General features: G+C 33.5%; 1 protein-coding gene across 4 annotated transcripts in view; it reads right to left on the bottom strand.

Annotated features, from left to right (window-relative positions):
- The window catches only part of LOC114342162 (lysosomal acid phosphatase), a 158,421-nt gene that overhangs the window by 54,687 nt on the left and 89,445 nt on the right, over positions 1–14,289 (bottom strand). The window lies entirely within an intron of this gene.

The following is a 14,289-nucleotide window of genomic DNA, read 5'->3' as shown; positions in this document are numbered from 1 at the left end:
TTAAAACTAGTTTTTCATAGTAAATTCGGGTTTTAACTGAAATCGGGTTTTTACGGTAACATGCGCATTACGAACAATACCATAAACATACATAGCGAATCAAAATATCCATTAAAAGAACACTCGACACATTTGACATGTACTGAGAGGTCATTATTATAATGTAAAAATAAAAGTTTTTAGTCATACATTCTTTCTCAGCAGCAGTGGCGTAGCTAGCCCCACAGGGGCCCGGTATCAAAGATTTTCGCGGGGCCCTTTTCAAGAACTGATATAAGGTACTGCTAGAACATGTTCGATGGAACACCGTACTTATGTGAATGTGTACTCTTTTGTATGGTGTCTATGGTTAGACTTTAACGGATACCCTTCTCAAAAACCTGGAAGCCTTTGAAACCTTGGTGTATCGGAGGATCCTACGAATAAGTTGGGTGGATAGAGTTCGTAACGAAGTTGTTATACATTGGAGAGGAAAAATTACGGGAAGTCATCAGAACAGTAAAAACTCGCAAACTTGAATATTGTTTTGGCCATGCTATGAGGTGCTATGTGCTATCCGTATTATACTACGGGATGGAAGCGTGGACACTGAAGAAAATTGACGCGAGAAGACCGGAAACATTCGAGATATGGATGTACCGAAGAGTGCTGAAGATCTCATGGGTAAATAAAATAACCAACGTAGAGGTAATGAGACAGACGTATGATGCATAAAAAAAGAGAAGTACTTCTAACAATTAAGAGAAGAAAACTGAGATATATGGGACATGTGATGGGAGGAGATAAATATCTAATACTCCACTTCATTATGTAAGTAAAATCCAGGAAAAAGATTTATAGGAAACTGATAGCTGATTTAACTCTTGGCTGAAGAATCTTAGGGCATAGTTTGGATGTAGTAACAACGAATTATTTAGAGCCGCACTCTCAAAAGTAAAAATCGCTTTGATGATTGCCAACCTTTGAAGCGGAGACGGCACCTAGAGAAGAATGCGCCACCGAGAGAATTATAATATACTCCATTTAATAATAAAAGGCAAAGGAGACGGAAGAAAAGGGTCAGGTCGAAGAAAAACGCCATGGCTTAGAAACTTAAGAGAGTGGTTTGAGAAACTCCAGCTTCCATTTTCCGAGCTGCCGCCAACAAAATTACTATAGCCAATTTGATAGCCAACACTCGATAATCGAGCACGGCACATGAAGAAGAAGATATGTGTGAATAATTTTATTACACTTTAAAATTCCTGAAATTCAATTACTCATCAGTACCAACTAACCAGCATCTGAAAGAATTACTAAGAAGTGCTGTCACCATTTATTCACTAAGATTTAAAAAATTATCAAAAGAAGTAAAATAAATTTATAATATTTAAATTTAGTACAAATAGGTTGTACTTTTATTTACACGTGTGCAATAAATATTCGGTACAAAATTCTGTAAAAAAATTTTAACACCTCTTTTGCATAACTTTTTAATACGCATTTAATGACGGCTTCTAAAAAATTTCAAATTTATATCAAAGAATATCAAGGACCTTGCCCACCCCTGTTACAGACGACAATTAGATAAGAATTAATTATTGTTTCATTAGTAGATAGAGATCTAGATCTAGTACTTACCATTGCAATCTAAATCACTTTGAGAATCTGGTTGATGGAAAATTGAAGAAATTTTGGGTATTATCTTCTTCAAAACTTCTTTTTTTTTTGTTTCATTTTTCTTTTCATCGCTCCACTCAGCTACTCTCTTTTTATTTCACTCATTTTTTTCACTTCACAATATTTTCAGAATTTAAAATTTAAACTTTCTGAATCGACTGCACAAATTGAACCTAATAAACTCTAATAAACCAAACTCAAAAAATAGATTTGAAAACAGATTCAGTTTTTTCAACCCAATGGTGACTGGACAATGAAAAAATGGGCTAAACAATAAATAGATTAAGTACGCGAAAATATACCCAAAACAATACATATACACACTGTTCCAAATCGTCAAGGATTAAGCGATAACAAAAATTGCAATTTGGCCATTTTACAGTGTGTCACCGCCAACGGTAAATGAACAATGAAAAGTACCTAACTTGAAAACAAAAACAAAGCTTCTTTGTTGTTATGGAATACGGCGGCAAATGGATATATTATGATTTACAATACAATATTATAGATAAAGAATCCATTACACGAAAAGGTCGACATCCAAACAATATACTGTTTTAAAGCGTTTTATTAGGGAAATTGTAGAATATTTTGTTCAATTTTTTAAATGGAAGTTTTGTTTCGACATGCAGCGCCGGGAATATGCCGGATATCGTGTAGACATAATACCGAAATACTATTTTAACGATATAGGTACACTTCTCCAAGAAATTAACGCACCACCCATCTTTATTTATACGTCCATGGCACCACCTTAAAAATGGGTCATTTTTAATGTCTCAAATTTCCTAAACCTGTTGTTATTTAAATTTAAGTGATTTTTTTAATATTTGGTCTTATTCCATTCTTTATAAATATCGCAGTAATAATAGATATTGTTGTAGACAGGTCAATTTTGTCAGTGTATACCGGGTGTACCAATCAAACTGTGTTTTTTCTCACTCTGTGGAATACTCTAGCATTATGCTAACTTATTATTCTAGCATCCAATAATAGCATACTGAAATAAAATCCCAACTAAAGCCTCATATTTTCTTAACATTATGTTTTTTTATTCATTAACTTATATTGGATAATAAAAAAGTTAGGTACTTTTTTAACTAGCCATGTTTTTCATCAATACAGAATATTTTTAAATAAGTATGGCAAACTTAAATGGGCAATTCTGCACGAAAAACTAATGACAGTTTACTTCATAAACGTTTACTTTATAAATGCTTTGTTTACCAAATAGGGAGGGGTTGAAATTTTTCTTATAAACTGACGATTTATTTATTGCTCTAAAATCGGCTGAGATATGCAAATGAAATTTTGTGGGTTTTAAGAGGTAGTTTTAACTTTAGTTAGTTAGAACATAACAGCGATCACTTTATATCGTGGGTTCAAACCCCACCCGGTGTCAGTTGTTTAAATATTTATTAATTTGGCTAGTCTTTACTATGGCTATGATATTCAAGCTTAAAATGTACCTCTCTGTTACGTTGTTCTAAGATATGCAATAGGCTAATGGGCAACTGCGAGACTTGCAAGACTCTTGCTGCAAGACCAAGACCAAGACCAAGACTGGGAGCGCAATACCAAGACCAAGACCAAGACCAGGTGTACTGGCGCAAGACCAAGACCAATACTGTCTAAGTCTCGTCTTGGTCTTACATTTGGGCAACACTAGATACATCGTTTTCTAGAAAAATCGATTTGAAAATTTTTCGTTCTTTGAATTTCAAAAAAAAAAAAAAAGATTAAAAAAAAGCTATTTAGAAAGATGAAAACTGGTACATTTATTTATATTCCAGAGATTACTCGATTTCATTAATGGCGAATTTCCAGTACCGGTCGTAGGCGTCCGTTTTGGGTAGGTCAACAGTTATTTTATAGCATAACTTTATTGTCTTTAATTTTTAAGTATTTTTGACATTAGATTATTCAATTAGGAGATATTCGAGTACTAAAAGTTACTCTTGTTTTTTTTTTAATTTTTTTCAATTTTTTTTTCAAATTCCCAAAATTAAAAACTTTTAAATCGATTTTCGAGAAAACGGTGTGTCCTACCGACTTAAAGTAAGAGTAACTTTTAGTACTAGTATACCTCACAATTTAATAATCCAGTATCAAAAATGCTTAAAAGTTGAAGACAAAAAAGTTTTGCGATAAAATAACCGTTGCCCTACCCAAAACGGACGCCCATGACCGGTACTAGAAATTCGCAATGGATGGAATCGATTCATTTCTGGAAAGTAAATATGTATACAAATTTTAGTTTTTCTAAATAGAAGCGTTCTGGAGGTATTTAAGAAAAACTAATTACATGGCGCCATCTTTAAAGAGCTCTAGCTCCCTTAGGAAGCATTTTCGGACTAGGTGAATTGGGTTAAATTGTCATAAAGTTGTCTGAGGAATCTCCTGTCTTCGTTTGTCGGTAGAGTTTCTGGACACCCTGTATAGTTTTTTTGTTAGATGCATAGTTTTTAAGGTATTCGAAAAAATCCGTCCGAAAAGGTGTAATTTTTCAATGAAAATGGCCAATTTTCAACCACGAATAACTCAAAAAATATTGAGTTTTCAAAAAGTAATAATCGAACAGTTTTTGCATAAAATTAGGTTTTCTAGCCTCTTCCGGGGCTTTTTTAACCAAAACATTTTTCACCACCGAGAAGGGGTGGGAACCACCCCCAAGAAAAAAGCGCACATCGGCATAGGATAGACTTTGGTTCTTGAGAGCTATTCCCTACTTACTGTGAAAATATCAAGTAAATCGATGTAGTAGGATGGAGTTCGGAGCCAAATACCCTCATTGACTGCCCTATTAAAATTTAATTCGTTATTTTGAATATCTACTACAGTTTGATTAAATTTTTTAATAATTTCGTGGTTTACAGAGTATTGCATTTGTAGTTGATTTTGTAAATTAATTTGGTTTTTCTTTAAATGTTCTAACATTGAATTTATACGTTCTGCGTCATCTGAATCTAAGTTACCAGTAATGATTTTAACTAATGATCCAAGACCATTTATCAACCCTCTTCTTTTCCTTATACTAGTAGAATGAATAGGTATTAAAATTATGTAACTTATCATCTATACTATTCTTAACATACTGAATTAAATCAATAAAATTTTCGGTTTCTGACTTAAAGAAAGTATCGTTTGAAATATTAGTTTCAAGATGGTCGTATTGAAAATTTAGATTATAGTATTCGTCTAATAATGGATTAAGATCATAAAAGTGGATAAAAGTATGACTTGCTTTTTGTAACTTGACAGGTCCAAGGTTAATGGGTAGAATGCCCATATTGTTGCTAATATTCTTTATGTTGGTTGATGACTGCATGCCCGACTGCGATGCACCTGTAATTAAATTATAAGGATTTTGTTTAGGACGTTTAATATTAGATAAGTGTATATCTTCAGTTGTATTTTTGTGTCGAGTAACGATTTTGGCTATTTTCTTTCGCGATTAGTGCTTTTTAATTTTCTCCTTTTGATATTTGTTTTTAGTTTTCCCTTTAATTTGTTTGTTACGCACAAATATTTAGGGGGTTATTATTTCAGGTAGTTTTTCACGATTTAAGATTGCTTTTATAATTAATTTTTCTTTATTTTCTTACAAATTTTTATTTATTTCTGAGTACAGTAACTTATTTTTTTCTTTGTGGTGGATTATATAATTATTATTAAGTGGTTTTCCAAATCTAAGCCGAAAATAGGATTATTCTCTAAATGTCCATTTATTATTTCATAAGGTTTAAATTTAGTCGCTGAGTGTATACTACTATTAGATATTAGCCAATAGGGCATAATTCACCTTCTGTTCATTGATTCAATTCAATTGACCTTCTATTGGTTCATTTTTAAAATCGTCGAGGTTATTAAATAATCTAATATGTTCGATAATTGTACTAAGGAATCTTTCGGCAATTCCATTAGATTCTGGGTGTTGTGAAGTTATAAAATGGATTTTGAATTTGTGAATAGCAATAAGTTATTGAACAAGAGAATTTTTAAGTTCGGTACTATTGTCCAAAATTATTTGTTCGGGTGTATGAGGATGAGAGAAGTACTTTATTAGGGCGTTGACAACTTCTATTCCTTGGGCAGATTTTAATTTGTAGAGTTGGGCATATTTGGAAAAAGAATCGATTACGGTTAGAAATTTAGTGCTTTCTACTGTGATTGTATCGAGATGTAATATTTTGATTGCTGTATTGGTAATATTGAAAAATCGTTTGATTGGTTTTCTATCGTATTTAGTTAATTGACATATTTCGCACCCGTTTATGTAAGTTTGACTCGAAGCTCTTTGAGTATATATATTATAATATATATGCGCGACTAGGTCTCATTTAATCCTCTATGGTTTTGTTTTCCTTCGTGATAGTTTTGGATTAACTCTTTTATTTCATTGAGAAGTATATCAATCAGTTTCTTTGTACAACTAATAAAGGATATTTGGGAATTTTTAAGAAATTTTTGGATGACTACGCTAAATTTTTCGTATATGAGATTCTCAAAATATAAATGATATTTTACTTTTGGGACAGTATAATATTTGACAATTTTATGACATCCTTTTCTAAAATGTTTTTCGAAAATTGCATTAGAATCCTTTGCTTGTTGGGTATTGGGTATTGCTGGTTCGAAGTTTATTTCAGAAATGATTATTTAATTTTTTCCTACATTTACTGCACATTCTGCGATAGGAATGCCGATAATTGGATTTTCTTGATTGGTGTGTATTGTGCTACCTTAGTCATCTGGGTCATCTGCTTCTCCGCATTCAACTATAAGTGATTCGTTTTCTACGTCATTTTTTGGGGTGTTAAGTAGTTCTTCCTCAAAATTAATTATATTTATTTCTTCTTCGGTATTTGGTTGTGCTTCATTTGTTTCATTTACATTTAATTCTATTCTGGATAGAAAATCACTATTGGTGTTTAACGCACCTTTTTTATACGACATTGTAGTCATATTTTTCCAATTTGAGGCGCCATCTAACTAACTTTGAGTTAGGGTCCTTTAAGGCCATCGGTACATAATTCGCAAATATTTTACGGTTATCTCTACTTTTTCTGTCTTTACACGGCAAATTACGTGAAGTAAAATTCACACTGGTATGGATCTGTAAACATTACTGGAATGTCATTCTACTTGAAAATGTCATCATTAATTTAAAGAGATGGCTTTTGAATGTTCTTGGATAACTGTTATTTTTATAATTGCAAATTATTGTCACTGTCTGACTGACAGTATGCTGACAATATTCTATTTGACTGAGTGCGTTGTATGACAAAGATAGATTTGGAAATATTGCCACGGACATTGTGTTAATTTTTTTCGAAACCTGAAAAAACCAATAAATATTTTTAAAAAATTTAAACGCAGAATAAAAGACTATATTATTACCGAGGGCCGAAAGTCCCTTAGAATAAATAGAAAGTTTATTTCGAATGAGATATTTTACATTGTAGCACACTAAATTTTCTCTTAGCTTTTCACACCTGTGACTTATTAAAATAAACATTATAGAAGTTCTCAGGGACTTTCCGCCCTCGACAATAACGTAATCTTTTATTCTGCGTTTAAATTTTTCAAAAATACTTATTAGTTTTCTCAGGATTCGAAAAAAATGAATCCCCATTTGAATAGCATTTCAGCCGAAAATACGTACCCATCCTCTTAAGGAAAATAGCCATTGTAATGTACAATGTACAATTGTAAACTTACGACCAAAAAGTTAAGGGCGGAAATATTTCACTGCCCAAACAATCGCCAGTAGTTTCTTCTCAATTGTTGAGTAACTGGTTTCGCGTGTGTTTAAAGTTTGACTAGCATACGCTATAGGTAAATCAGATCCGATTTGCTTGCGTCTGTGGTTAAGTTAAACGGTTTAGAAAAATCAGGGTACTGCAGTATTGGGTCATTAACAAGAAGATTTTTACACATTTCAAAACACTGAGAATACCCTGAATCGTTTACGTTTATAGCATCTTTTTTAGACGAGAAGTTAAAGGTTTAGTTAATTTTGAGAAATCTTTTATAAACTTTCTTTAATATCCCAATAATCCTAAAAATCTTTTAGTTGTTTGGTATTTTTTGGAATAGGAAATGTTACGATAGCTTTAATTTTGTCTGGATTGAGGTTTACGCCATCTGGTGTAAGGATATGTCCCAGAAAAGCAACCTCTTTTCTTAAAAATTCTGATTTATCAATTTGAATTTTAAAATTTGACTCTCTTAATCCCTTAAAAACTCCTATTAATTTTGTAAGGTGTTCTTGGAGACTGGTACTAAAGACTATAATGTTGTCCAGGTACACAAGACACTTTTCATTTTGTATTCCTCGAAGTATATTGTCCATTACTCTTTGAAAGGTCGCCGGTGCGTTACGCAATCCAAAGGGCATGCTGAGGCATTCGTAGTTACCGTTTTCTGTATTAAACGCAGTTTTGGGTATATCTTCTTCGGTCATTTCTATTTGATGAAATCCCGAAGCAAGATCTAAAGTTGTGAAATACTGACAACGACCTAGTTTGTCAAGTAAATCGGAAATATTAGTTAGGGGATATCGATCTCCTAAAGTGATTTTGTTTAATTTTCGGTAGTCAACTACGACTCTATATTTGTTGGTTTGGAAGAACACTGTTACAAGTCGAAAAGTTCTAATTTTCAGGAGCGTCGTTTTAAAATTTTAATGTGCTAGTTTTCATTATAATTTTGGTAAGGTAAAAAATACGAGATAAAATCTTTTACAATATTAAAGACACCATTATTATAAGTTAAAAGGACCTTTCTTGTTCTCACCTTTCTACCTGTAATTAGCATTGGTAACAGTTTTTCCTAAAATTTGTTGAAATGCTACTGTATTGCTCATAATAATTCTATATAAACGCACATATCATGTAAGGAATACTTACATAAGACGAAATGTAACGGTCTTGCATTAAATATTAAACACAAAATCCCCAAAAAATAGGTTATTTTTTTACCTGGTAACACTGTTCTCAAAAAAACACGTGTTAACTTCCTCAACAACTGAAACACAACTATATTGCAACTGTCTTCCATAAAATGTAATGCATGGGTTTGACTAAGTCAAACTGTTATAAGTCGCCGTCTAGCGGTAATTACATGAGTGCAACTTCTGACAATTTTTCTTATAATAAAGTTTAACATTTAGAGTTGGAGAGGGTAAACCTCAAAAATGGCAATTTTTTAGTTGTGACGTTCTTCTTCCAAACCAACGAATTTAGGTACTTGTGAGTTGTCCAATTTTTTGGGAACGACCCAGATCGGGCTTGACCACGCTGAGTCAGAGGGACGAATAATATTTTGGTCCAGCATGCTTTGAATCTGATTTTTTTAAATCTTTCTACAGATTTCAGGATATCTATAGGACTTCGAGTAAATAGGTATATCGTTAACTGTTTTAATATTATGTTCTACTTTACTAGTAAAAGATAGCACGTTGCCTGTTACATAAAATATAACTGAAAATTCTTTGATTAGCTTTAATATAGCTTCTCGTTCCTCGATATTCATGTGTTTAATGCGAACTTTGGAAATATCTAATTTAAATTTTTCTGCGTATATATTATTTAGATTAGGGTAAGCTGTGCTATATCCAGTTATATAAGACCATAATACGACCAGCAGACGCGCATGGAAGCGAAACATGGACACTAACAAAAAGAGAAGTAAATAAATTGCTGGCGTGGGAACGTAAAATCCTTCGAATGATATATGTCCCTTGCAGAGACAGCATGACAAACGAATGGAGACGCAGATACAATAACGAGCTAGAGTCTCTATTTGGAAAAGAAAATCTAGTCAGATATATAAAGGCCAATAGACTTAGACGGGCAGGGCATGTGATACGCAGTAACGACAATCGCCTTATAAACAATGAGTTCTGGGAAAGGCCAGATAAAAGAAGGTCTGTAGAGCGGCCTAGGAAAAGGTGGAAAGATGCAGTCAAAGAAGATCTAGAGAAAATGGGAGTGCGAAAATGGGAATTAGTGGCACAGGACCGACAAACATGGAAGGCAATGGTAAACGCGGCAAAGACTCACGAAGAGTTGTAGCGCCATTGATGATTATGATGATGATGAAGCTGTGCTATAATAGTTTTCTGAGAAGCTTTCAGCTTCGATGGGTGAATGAAAGTATGTATTATGACCATTATTGGTCACATTAATAGAGCTCGGGAAATATGCAAAATGCATATTAAGTGCATATTCATTTATTAAAATGCATATTTTCAGACTTTTTTACCACAAACAACAGAAAAAGTTTTAAAGAGAAATGAGAAGTCTCAGATCTAAACAATAAATCTGAAAATTCTCGTGGAACCACTTTCTGGTAACATCCTTAATATCTGCCTTTTACAGTTTATACGACAAGGAGACGACTAATAAAGAGACGAGGGGTACTCTACAATAGGTACAGGTACAGCTACCATACAGTATACATTTTGTTAGTGAAAAAATGTTGTTATCAATTGATGCTGATATGATATGGCCAAAGGGGGATAGGATTTAAAAATATTTTCTTCAAATTTATTACTTGTTTAGCACACGCTTTAACTATAGTCGGAGAGATAGAAGCGGATTGTGTGCGTGATAAGTAATATGGAAAAACTATAGGGGGATATGTTGAATTAGTTGTGTACATGACTTTCACCAACGGCCGGAATCCAGAGTTGGGGCCGAGGGTAGTTATAAGGGGTCAAAATCGCGGATTTTATTATTTTTTTTATGACGCTCATGATCGAGATAGTGCACCAAAATTTGGGAATAAGTAGGTCATCACTTAACTAAGTAAAATCTCTAGGGGCGGAACGTTGCGTGGCCGACAAAGGGGTGAGGGTGGGGGTGAATATAAAAAATATAAAGGGTTTCTTGCGCTGTTCGTGATTGAGATAGTGGACCAAAATTTGGGAATAAGTAGATCATGACATTACTAAGTAAAATCCCTAGAGCCGGAAACCAGAGTTGGAGATGAGGGTAATTATAAGGGGTCAAAGTCGCCGTTTTATTATTTTTTTTGTGACGCTCATGATCGAGAGAGTGCACTAAAATTTGAGAATAAGTGGGTCATGACTTAACTAAGTAAAATCTCCAGGGGTGGCACGCTGCGTGGCCGACAAAGGGGTGGGCCAGGGGCGAATACAAAAAATTTAAGGGGTTTTTTTGGGACGTTCGTGATTGAGAGAGTGCACCAAAATGTGGGAATTAGTAGACCATGACATAAATAATTAAAATCTTCAGAGCCGTAAACCAGAGTTGGGCATGAGGGTAGTTATAAGGGGTCAAAATCGCCGTTTTTATTATTTTTTTGTGACGCTCATGATCGAAATAGTGCACCAAAATTTGGGAATAAGTAGGTCATGAGGTAACTAAGTACAATCTCCAGGGGTGGAACGCTGCGTGGCCGATAAAGGGGTGGGGGTAGGTGTGAATATAAAAAATATAAGGGGTTTTTTGCGACGTGCTAGATTGAGATAGTGCACCAAAATTTGGGAATGAGTAGACCATGACTTAGCTAAGTAAAATTCCCAGAGCCGGAAACCAGAGTTGGGGATGAGGGTAGTTTTAAGGGGTCTACATCGCAGTGTGTATTATTTTTTGTGACCCGGTACAACATTTGTCCCCCACGCAGCCTTCCGCCCCTGTAGATTTTACTTAGTAATGTCATGATCTACTTATTCCCAAATTTTGGTGCACTATCTCGATCATTAACGGCAAAAAAAACCCCATATTTTTTTATACTCACCCCTGCCTACCACCCCTTTGTACCCCAAGCAGCGTTCCGCCCCTGAAGATTTTACTTAGTTACGTCATAACCTACTTACTCCCAAATTTTGGTGCACTATCTCCATCATGAGCGCCACAAAAAAAAATAATAGGAACCGCGATTTTACCCCTTATAACAGCGTTTCTCAACCTGTGGGGCGCGCCCCCCTAGGGGGGCGCGCTTTTAGTAATGGAGGGGGCGTGAGCATATAAAAAAATACACTAACATCATTAACTAATTTACTAAAATCGAAGCAAAAGAAAACTCTGACAAAATAAAAAATAAAATACACATGAACACTGAATAGGAGTTATAATCATAAGAGCACTCAATACTAAAAAGTAAGATTTTACTGATTTTTGTCAAAATTATTGAACGAGGGGGGGCGCGGCGAAAATAATTATGGAAGTTTGGGTCGCAAAGGGTAAAGGTTGAGAAACGCTGCCTTATAACTACCCTCGTCCGCCACTCTGGTTTCCGCCTCTGGGGATATTACTTAGTTATGTCATGGTCTACTTATTCCCTAATTTTGGTGCAATATCTCAATCACGAACGTCGCAAAAAACCCCTTACATTTTTTTATATTCACCCCTGCCCCACCCCTTAGAGATTTTACTTAGTTACGTCATGACCTACTTATTCCCAAATTTTGGCGCGCTACCTCGATCATAAGCGTGACAAAAAAAATAATAAAAAACGGAACTTTGACCCCTTATAACTACCTTCTTTCCCCACTCTGGTTTCCGGCTCTGGGGATTTCAATTATTTATATCATGGTCTACTTATACCCAAATTTTGGTGCACTATCTCAGTCATGAACGTCGCAAAAAACCCCTTATATTTTTTATATTCACCCCTACCCCCACCCCTTTGTCGGCCACGCAGCGTTGAGCCCCTAGAGATTTTACTTAGGTACGTCATGACCTACTTATAGGCTACTGATTATGTACTATAGAAAGGAACTACAACGTTAACGGGGTTTTATTATTTCATATGGTCAATGAATCTCTATATATGAAAAAACCGCGGAGTGCTACCATTTAAAGGGGTGCGTTTTTGAGAAATGGGCGAATTAGGCACAGGTTACATTAGGGTGAGTTATATGCACTTTTGGTACAAACACGTCTACATAAAAATTGTTCCTGGTTAAATTTCCTATCTAAATATAACTTTCTAAAGTCAAAGATACTTTTTTTTACAAAAATATATTCAAAAGAAAAAGCACAAAGAAACCCAAAAGAAAGAAATTTTGTTTTTTGTCCCATAACTTTTGTCCACGGGGATATAGGTATAGACATTGCTTCACGGAAAAAAAACTTACAAATTTTGTCTTTAAAATAATGTTTGGTAGTGGCCATTAGGATTTACAGTTTTCGAAATATAATTTTTCAAAGTTCGCCACTCACAGCAATTTTGGGCAATTTTCCTTGTTATTTCGCAAATATTGTTCTGTAACTTTTTTCTACGTAACTTTAGGTATATGCAATGGCACATGTAAGAGGAATAGAAATCAATTACCTTTAAAATGGTCTACTGTATAATGTTGTACGACTTCTTTAAAGAGGTTATCTTTTTCAAGACTTTATACTTTTAACGAGTTTTTATATTATTTACGATTATTTTTTAAATTTCCCATTATAACTTTTTTTCTATATGGTATATATTATATAATAAAAAAAAGCTTATTCTGTTTAATTTAAAATGGTGTATTATAAAAAACTCTAGGGTTATTTTTGAATAAGATATGCTTCTTCAAATTGTAATAAGTACTTGCAACGATTTTTAATTTTAGGATTATTTTTTAAATTCTCCTTATAACTTTTTTATGGGATTGTGTGTTATGATTATGATTGAATCTTATTTTTTATAGGTAATACTTTGGATCCACTTGACTCGGCCGGGCAAACTTACTTGACTTGACTTGACTTGACTTGACTCGACCGAGCAAGAAATATGGATTAATTCCAATATTTACTGTCAAAGCTCCTGCACCATAAGCTTTGCTTGAAAAAATAGCATGTAAATGTACCAAAGGATGTACAAAAAACTGCGGTTGTAGGAAGATAGGAATTAGTTGTTCAATATTCTGCAAAGGGTACATGTGCGTGGGTAGTAATTGTGGGAACTCTAAGATAACTGAGGTATCAGAGGAAGATATTGAAGCTAATGCTAACGAAGAGATCGACTTTGATTTTAAAATTTTTTTAAATGTCAACGTTTAAATAATTTTAACTAAAGTGATACTTTTTAAGACTAATGTTTATGTAATTTTTGTAAAAGAAATAATTTTAAATAATACAGGTAAAAAATATCAAAGAATCACTCGGTTTCCATTATGTATTTTAATATAGATGATATATAGATAGTATATTCATGTACAAGAAAAAAAAAGTTATAATAAGAAATTTCAAAAATAATCGTAAAAAATGTAAAAAATAATACTTTTTATAGTAGGTATTATATAATGTATAATATATTGTATAATAATTTTATTTTATTTTTATATTATATTATAAAAAAATCGTTAAAAGTATAAAATCTTGAAAAACCTTAATCTCTTTAAAAAAAATCGTACAACGTTATACAGTAGACCATTTTTAAGGTAATTGATTTCTATTCCTATTACGTGTACCATTGCATATACCTAAAGTTACGTAGAAAAAAGTTACAGAACAATATTTGCGAAATAACAAGGAAAATTGCCCAAAATTGCTGTGAGTGGCGAGCTTTGAAAAATCATATTTCGAAAACTTTAAATCCTAATGACCTGTACCAAACATCATTTTAAAGAGAAAATATATAAGTTTGTTTTCTGTGAAGCAATTTCTATACCTATATCCC

This window comes from Diabrotica virgifera, chromosome 3, assembly GCF_917563875.1.
Source record: "Diabrotica virgifera virgifera chromosome 3, PGI_DIABVI_V3a".
Lineage (NCBI taxonomy): Eukaryota > Metazoa > Arthropoda > Insecta > Coleoptera > Chrysomelidae > Diabrotica > Diabrotica virgifera.
Note: the sequence above shows the minus strand (reverse complement) of the source record. Positions and strands in the feature narration are given on the sequence as shown.